The sequence below is a fragment of the Mauremys mutica genome, chromosome 4, assembly GCF_020497125.1.
Source record: "Mauremys mutica isolate MM-2020 ecotype Southern chromosome 4, ASM2049712v1, whole genome shotgun sequence".
NCBI classification, from domain to species: Eukaryota; Metazoa; Chordata; order Testudines; family Geoemydidae; genus Mauremys; species Mauremys mutica.
This window is the reverse complement of record NC_059075.1, coordinates 160,783,361-160,792,561: the sequence shown is the minus strand read 5'-3', so window position 1 is coordinate 160,792,561 and position 9,201 is coordinate 160,783,361. Positions and strand designations below refer to the sequence as shown.

General features: G+C 42.1%; 1 pseudogene; it reads left to right on the top strand.

Moving 5' to 3' along the window:
- Nucleotides 1-7,970: 7,970 nt before the first annotated feature.
- Nucleotides 7,971-8,924, top strand: LOC123369888 (annotated as a pseudogene).
- Nucleotides 8,925-9,201: the final 277 nt, after the last annotated feature.

The following is a 9,201-nucleotide window of genomic DNA, read 5'->3' as shown; positions in this document are numbered from 1 at the left end:
TTCTTATCATGTTCTTGGCTTTTAAGATATTGGCCCTAGCCCACAGGGATCTGCTCAATTCTCTTTCTTTCTAGAGGAAATAACCCAGGCCCTCTGTTGTGCTAATCTAATGGCAGCCCCTTGTGAGCAATCTGGGTATGTAGAAGTGATTTGAAAACCTGATAAGGGCAATGTCATTTAAAATCCAATTAGGGAGGGCAATACATACTGAAGGATTTATCCAAAACACAGGGCGCAGCCTGTAGATTAAACCCCAAAATCCAATTAATACCACATTCCCAAGCATGGGTCCCACAAATTTCTTCCTGCCAGTGTGATATTCTTTGTTTCTTCACCAGGGTCAGTTCTCAATGTCCTTTTTAGTCAGGAATTCCTGGACTTTGGCAATGTCAGTGGAGTGAGTGTTTCTTCTTCTTTCCTGAAGCAGTCGTGGTTCAGCATCCTACAGGGGAGATTACCAGGACATCATCCTGTAATGATTTTGCTTCTTCTAGAAAAGTTTAAAGGCACAGTAGTTTGTCAGTGGACAAGGGAGAGGTTGCTAGCACGTCACCTTGTCCTTTTTCCCTGCTGTCCAGAAGCACAGTAGAACTAGAAGAAAGAATAGGCTAATTATCAGTAGGAGAATTCTCCTGAGGTGGAGGGGTCTTTTTGCAGTGAGAATCCTGGGTCCAGGCAGTCAGTCTTTGGCACTTCACAGCGGTGTTGGTAGTCAGCAGGACTTGGAAAGGGCCTTTCCAGCGTGGAGCCAAGGCAGTCTTTCGTTGATGGATCTTTATGTAGACCCAGTCTCCTGGTTCCAACGAGTGGCAAGGTTGCACAGGATCCTTCGGTAGTGCTTCCTTCACCTGTGTATAAAAAGACTTAACACATTTCATTAGTGCCTGACAATACTTAAGCATTATGTTATCCATCAAATGAATGTCCATCTGAGCTGGGGTTAGCGGGGGTGCAGTTGGTAGTCGCATTGGGTGTCCTGTCAAAATTTCATGAGGGCTGAGTCCAGTCTTTTGATTGGGAATGGCTCTCATACTCATCAGTGCCAAAGGAAGGGCATCTGGCCACTTTAAGTTTGTTTCAGCACAAATCTTGGCCAGTGTATTTTTTAAAATCCCGTTCTGGCGTTCCACTGTCCCAGCAGACTGTGGGTGGTGAGGGCAGTGAGCTGCACATAACTCCTTTACAATCTGTCCAGTAAAATGAGTTCCACGATCACTGTTGATACTCACAGGGATGCCAAAACGTGGCACAAAATCTTTAAGCAAAATTTCACAACAGTCCTGACATCTGCTTTCCTGCAGGGAAAAGCTTCAACCCAATTGGTAAATACATCAACTAAAACTAATACATATTCATAACCACAACATTTAGACATTTAAATAAAATCAGTCTGAATATTTACAAAAGGTCCCCAAGGAGGAGGGTGGGCTGCCCGCTGCACACCAATCTCGTTTAACTGCAGCAACCATCCCCCCCCTTCTTTGGTAGTCAGCCAAGTCTTAGCCGTGAGCGGTGTCCTTGACTGGGGCCATTACTGTTATACAGTATATTAGTCTTATTATTCAATGTATGCCACATATACCCTTTCACTAAAATAACCTTGTTACAGAACTTTGGAACAACAAGCCAGGACAAGCACACCCACTTTGAGAAGTTCACTTAATATAACCTCTAGTCCAATAGCTTTCCACCATCCCCAGCCCTCTGGCTAAAAGTCCGAGGTAGCCAGAAGGATCCCTTGTACAATATGGGGAGTGGGTTAACTTTTCATGTCCTTGCTTCCAAAGACTGTTGGTATGCAAATTTTAACAACAATTCTTAATTAAAAGATTTGGCCACTGTAGTTTTTCTTTTACTGAAGAAAATGTATACGACATTAGTATATCACATTTTTCTGATGTAACCAAACACTTTGTATTCTAAGTTGAACAAAACAAGTATCTGCATTTCAATCCAACACTTCCGCTTGATTTCAAATCAGACCATCTCATGAAAATATTAAACACAACAATTCTGGCCACGAGACAAACACCACAAGACAGAACATAGAACACACAACATAATGGTGACTGTGCCAGTAAATCATGGTACGTTGAATGCTGTTCAGCTGGCATTAGTTTTCTTTGATTATCTGAAAGACAAAAACAGGTCTACCCCTTCTGGGCAGTCAATCATTACTTAAAATATACAAATACTCTTGTTGATTTCAGGCAAAATAGAGGAATTACCCCATATTTCTCGTATGTGTTTCTTAGACAGCCCTGATTTCAGCGGCCTCTACCTTATCAGTTAAATAATTTGCATTAACACAGATGCTTTCTGGCTTGTTTTTTTTACTTTTAACTCCCGCTTTTAAACACTGAAAGAAAACATCACCACTTATAGTGTCCTTAGAGCCTAATAAAATTTTCATTACATAGCACTGTATACATTCTTCAACTGATTTAACAAAATTGTTCATAGCCAAATGATTGCAATCTAATAATTTCTTTGCCTGAATTTATTTACAAACATTTCAAAGACACCAAAAACTTTTCTCTTTAGCATTTCCACAAAGCTCAACCGCTGTTCCCTCCAGCAACCACAGAGTCAACTTTTCACTTTCCTTAAAAATCACTTGCTTGTCTCCCAACAGTCACTTTTATCAACTCAAATCACCATTCCAAATATCCTCCTGAGTATTTGAAATCCTCATGCTTATATTCACTTACTCCTTCTTTCCACTACACCCTCAAATGTTTCCAACCTGTTCTCCAATCTCTGTCTGTTGCCTGCCCACCTGGGCCCGATCCTTCTTTTCTCGCTGAGCCGTCCTTTCCATTGGCACAAACTTGTTCCACTACCAGTTTAGCTAGGAGGGTGGGCTTCTCAACTAGCCCCCACCCTTCTGGTCTTTTCTCTAAATCATTTCTACTCACAAGACTACCCGAGTCCTCCCTTGTGAGGCTTGCCACCTGGGCAAAAATACATGGCCATTGGGTAAAGGACATTTACTTAACATATAATTCAAACCACTTTAGGGGGTCTACCCAGAGACCCACCCATTTGTCTGCTGACACCTAAACAGAAAAGAAAATTACACAGAAAGCAGAGAGAATTACAGTCTAAGCCAGATTTTCTACTTCTATTACATTGTCCGTTACAGGGGGCGGGACAGAAAGATCTCAATACAACCTCAGAGCTTCATCGCACACATGGCTTCCACTCTGAGGAATTACGAACGAGAAGTTCAGTTCCGCTCACACACCCAACGCCCAAATGAACAGAGCAGAAAAACAACAGTAACTGGTTAAACAAAACAGAACAAAACCAGATAGTGTTTCCTTATTCTATTAGGGCTTACCTTTAATCATGCTATTCTTAACATATAATACCAACAGTACCAAACAAAACAAACATAAAATAACAAGGGTAAAACAGATAGATGGTGTAAATTCTGCAGGGCTCCCCCATTCTTAATTGCTCACCAAACTGTGACAAATTCCTGTTACCAATTTATCCCTCATGTCAGGTGATCAAACTGACACTGCAGGAGGTTGGGGGAAGAAAATACACTATATAACCAAATTTTAAAGCTTCATTAAAAATAATAAAACAACAATGGAGAGTGTTGGGAAAGCTCCCACATCACTCAGGAAAAATATGAATGCTCCAAGCCTTAAGCCACTTTAATACTTACACATATCCAGACTGGCCACGTCTGTGTATAACGTTCAGAGAAGGGAAATAGGTGGACGGGAGATTATCCTGTATACAGCTTGTCCAGAATTTCCAACATGCGTCTGCTCTTGGGATGGCTGTTCTTTTACACCCTGGAATCTCCTGCGGTGTCTCTTTCAGAGATTCCAGTTCAGGTCAGCTGCCCTGTGGCTTTTCCAGTGTCACCAAGCCATACCAGCTACAGGGTCGCAGAAGCACACTGTTGGATCTCACTGGAAAGTTAAGCTTTGCAAATGTAATTTCAATTCTGGAACTTGTATTGCCTTTGGTTTGCCTCTGTCTCTATTTTTCCACAACCAGCTGGGGCTGAAAGCAGTTTTTTCTTTGCACTTAGCATAGTCCGCGCTGATTCTCGACCTTGAACACAAAACAACTTCTCCTTATCTCTGGGCTAAGCTGAATTTCAAATTAACCTGTTCCTAGACAAATTGCTCACACTGTGTCAGAGGCTTTTCTTTGGTGATTAAAGGCTCCTCTGAGATATATGATCTTAGCTAGCTTGAAGATACCTTCTAATGGGCACTGTTTAGATGGATTTTCACGCGTGTGAAGATTCCAATTCTCTAAATACCTGCAGGTTTTAGGACCATAATGTACGTACATGTAATATGCTGGGGTACCCTTAGGGGGTAAGGTGGAATATTTAGACTGTCCCTTATCCATTTTCCACTTACACACACAGAGAGGGTGCCCTGTCCGCGCTAGCGGCTCAGAAACTAAGGATCTTTCCCTACAGGGCACTCACACAGGAGAGACTCACAAGGAAGACTACGACTATCCTACACCTCCCTTCAGCAAAGAGCGTCGGCTAGTCTCTGGGAGACGGCGCCGCTTACTCTGATTGCATCCAGTGAGATGATCAGACTGTCAGTAGCCCACACGGAAGGGAAAGGGGAGGGAAGATGGGTTCACACACTCCTAGACCCAGGCAGCTTCCTCGCCGGACTATGCCAGGCCAAGTCAGCCAACTGTGGGTCGGATCTCCTAAAGATCCACTAGTTACCGGGCTTGCATTAGAATAGTCCTGATCATGAGCATTCGCTTCACAGGGTATTCTGGGCGTCTTCCGGTAACAGCCACTCACACTGGTGTACACACACACACACCAAGGCCTCTTTTTTCTTTTTTTCCTTTTTAACCTTTTTTTCTTTACCTTTATTTTATTTATTTTTTTTAAAAACCACGATGCATCTTTACCTGGTCCAGACCAATACCATGAGGCGGTATGACAACACCTCTTGAGGCGGTAAAAACCCCTCAGCACCGGTGCATTCTAATGCTTTTACCTATGCATTACCTTATGCATTACCTTATACATTACCTTGTTGGCCAACTCAGCAGTTCCCAATACTGCTATAAACTAACCTTATTGGGGCCTTTCCCCAATACCACTTGCATCTGATCTTGCTGCACAGTCAATAAGTTCAGATGGCGTGAGCCAAACAGAGACAGACGTCCTCACGGACAGTCCTCCTCCGATACCCCAATAGAGATTTCAAAAGGTCTCATACCTCTCATGTGGCGCCATGGGGTTCGAAGGGGAATGATCCGTAGTAGCCGTCTGTGGGTCGGTGGGCGTTGCCATCCCGGACGAGCCCCCAAATTGTCGGAGAAAAACTCAGTTCTAGCTTTTTGTTTGGGTGCAGCAAAATTAAATACTTTATTATTTCTCCAGTAATTACAATGGAGGGAGAGAGTGCCATAGGACACAGGGTCACCCCAGTCTCGGACAGGTCTCTCAACTGGTAAACAATTACAGCAAGCATTTATACCTTTGTTACAGACAATTTCTAGCAATAATACAGATGGTAAAAAGCAACAAATACATTTTGTTTATACATAAGCCTTTCTGCTATCTTATTTGTCTCACTCCTAAGAAAAGCAAGCCTGCATATTTGGTTAGACTGTTGCAAGGTCGTAATAACTTTGTACACAGTTCTTGTCCTCTCGCCTCGCACTATCCTTGCTTCTACAAGTCTCACGTCATTAGGGTTACAGTATGGCCTGACTCTTGCTAACTAACTGATATGCAATAAAATCCCCTTCAAACCCTTATTAATTCTTTCCCTGCTTCCACACCCTGGTCCTTTCACAGCTGAGTCACATTATCACGTAGAAGAGAAATCCAAACATTATTCAATCCCATATATAAGTGATGAAGGGGAGATGCAAAAGCCACTTAAGTCAACCTGGCAATTTTCCATTGATTTTATTGGGCATGAGTTCTCTTCGGTTAAGGCCTGATTCAATGGCTGTTCACACACAGCAGGTCCACAGAACTTGTTGCCATTGCCCAAGTTCTCGAGGTCCACTTTCTAAGCATAGGAGTGAAATGAGGAACTTGACACAGGGTTTCCTGTGCCCTCTTCGTATGTAGGGGATACAATTAGAAGTAACCTGATAATAGCAAGATCTCTAAGGCCATCACTTGGTGAAAATATGATAAGGCAGGTGTCATACTGAAAGATGGAGCTGGAAAACAATGAAAGGGACTAACTCTCAGAAGAGCTTTGAAAGTTTGCTTCAAAGACATGTTTACAGTTGTATAGGGGAGTGCTTCTTCAAAGCTATTTCCAGTGGAGAAGCCTTGAAATACCGCAGGGAGCTCATTAACCAGGCAATGACACACTGCCAATACATATTTATTTTAAATATTTCTGCTGTGACTTCACAGCAAAGAGAGAGACAATTTTTCCCAAAGATCTTGTTGGGTCTTAGGTTTTGCAGCTTGAGGGATGGAGACTGTCTTAGACCTGAGGCTTTGTGAGTTGGGAGAGTGGTTGATGTGAAAAGATTCCTGAGGGCTGCCTTGACCAAACCACTTCTCCAGTTTTCTACTTTGGCCTTCGCAGAATTGACAGACAGCAAAGGACATCCTAACACAGGGCTTGTAAAGATTTTAGGATGAAATTTACAAAGCAGAAAATTCCTATAGCAGGGAGTAAGTGATGACCTTGTAAATGACCCTCATCAACTGCTTACTGTTGTTCAAACCAGAACACCTTTGCTGTGGGAGCAGGTTAGAAGCAGGGAAAATTAAACCAGTCACCATCCAGGTAAGTTTTGTGTTCTGCATATAGAACCCATGTGAGTTTTCCAGCAAAGCTGAGTATTTTATACTGTTCTTTTCCTGCTTAGCTCTACCAACGTAAAAAAGAAAGAAACAACTTATTAGGATTCATTCCAATCTAATTCCCCGCTCCATCAATCAGTCTCCAACTAATTCACCTAAAATACGATGAATGACTCTAAAATCTTCATTGTAATCTTCCCTCTTGAAAAATCTTCATATTATTTTAATTTTAGTTTTGAAATGTATAAAAAAGGTTTCTTAGATGCTAGTCTGTAAGCAATGACTATCCCCACATCATATTCATCCATTCCTGCTTATGACCACACAGAAATACTTTTGTTTGAAGACAGAAAATTTAATTCCAGTCACCTCACATCAAATGGTATCACACAAAGGGTCAAGTTCGCTAGTAGGCTTCAGAGGATTTCCACCACCCTGGTGTCAGAGTTATCTGGTCAATCAAACAGTGTTTATGGCTACTTTGCGTTTTTGGAGCAGCATTAATAATCTAAAGTGTATCCCTGAGTCCTGCTGATAAATTAGTGTTTCAAGTCGAGTTGAAATTGGGGTTTTGTGTGAAGCTGGTCAAGATTGTCCACTGAAACCATTTTTTTCCAGTTACAATGGCTTTTCAACTCAATGTAAATGTTGTGAAATAATTTTGTGATGAAAATAATCAGACCAGTTTTCAAACATTGGTTACTGAATGAGATAACTCAGTTTCATGTTTGCATATACAAATAAATACCGTTTTGAGCCTTTATGTGCTCAGATGCAAAGGTAAGAGATATGGTTATCCTTGGTTGAAAAATGGGATTTCTCAAAGTGTTTAACAATGCACTACGAATAAAATAGAATGAGTATCATGGAAGGGCTGATTGCAAAAAGTAGTTAAGGTTAAATTTTTCCCTTATATTTAATGTCTTTGATGATTCACTATGGGGCAAGAATAGAATGAATCGGCTTCAGAGTTTCCACTCTAATTATTTGGAGTATGTACTGTTCATGGCAATATGCAACTCAAGCCTATTTTCTGTAGTTCCTTGAGTTACATAGTGCTCATTTTCATTTTTGGACAAAGTCTACATCTTCACTCAATGCATCTTGACATTCATCTTGTCACCGGTCACTATCTGTTGATTGTTCCTCTCCTTGTTTTCTGTCATGGCAGGTGGATTAGCGGTATTCCATATACCCGTTATTGAAAGTGAGTACATGGAGCCCACACAGAATGTGACTGAATTCATCCTTTTGGGACTTTGCCACAATGAGATGTTACAGCCTGTGTGTTTTGTGTTCTTTGTACTCCTCTATATTGCTACTGTGCTGGGAAACCTTCTAATTATTGTCACTGTAAAGAAGAGCCAGTATCTGAAGTCTGCCATGTATTTCTTCCTCAGCTACCTGTCATTTGTAGACATGTGCCTTTCCTCTTCCACAGCCCCAAAACTGATTGCGGACATCTTCGTGGAGAGGAAAACCATCTCCTTTGATGGCTGCATAGCACAGCTGTTTGTGGTCCATTTTTTAAGGTGCACTGAAATCTTCCTCCTCACAGTGATGGCGTACGATCGTTACATTAAGAGCTGCAAACCCCTCCATTACACAACCATCATGACCAGGTGGGTTTGTGGCTTCATGGGTGGGTGGCTTTGTGCATTCCATAGTTCAGACTCTCCTGACCATCCAGTTACCCTTCTGTGGGCCCAGCGAGATTGACCACTATTTCTGCGATGTGCAACCTTTGCTAAAATTGGCCTGCACTGACACTTACCTTGTTGGCGTCATAGTCATTGCCAATAGCGGGATGATTTCCCTGATCTGTTTTGTTGTGCTGGTTGTGTCCTATGTCATCATCTTAGTCTCCTTGAGGACTCGCTCCTCCGAAGGTTGTCGCAAAGCTCTTTCCACCTCTGCCTCCCATATTGCTGTAGTGATTATATTTTTCGGGCCATGTATGTTCATATTTTTAAGACCTTCCACCACCTTCTCAGATGATAAGATAGTCACGGTGTTCTACACCATTCTCACCCCTATGCTGAATCCCTTGATCTACACCCTGCGCAATGAGGAGGTGAAAAATGCCATGAGAAAATTAGGGAGCAGAAAAGTGACATTAGGGGTGAAATGAAAAATGTGATGTGTGGAATGATGGTAGTTCTGCCAAGTAATGCAATTCATTAGGAATTTTAGAGAAAAGAGATTTTAATATCACAGGTGTTCACTTATTCTGTGAAAATTCCCTATGATTTTCTCTGAATCCTGCTATATGTAGCTGTTGCCGGGTGGACCTCTACTGCTGGCCTGAAGGGGTTAAAAACAGCCCTGGTAAGTGGCTGTGGCTGGAGAAAGCAGCGTTTAGGGTGGGCTGACTGGGGGAAGTGGCTGCAGCTGGGGCCAGGTCCCAA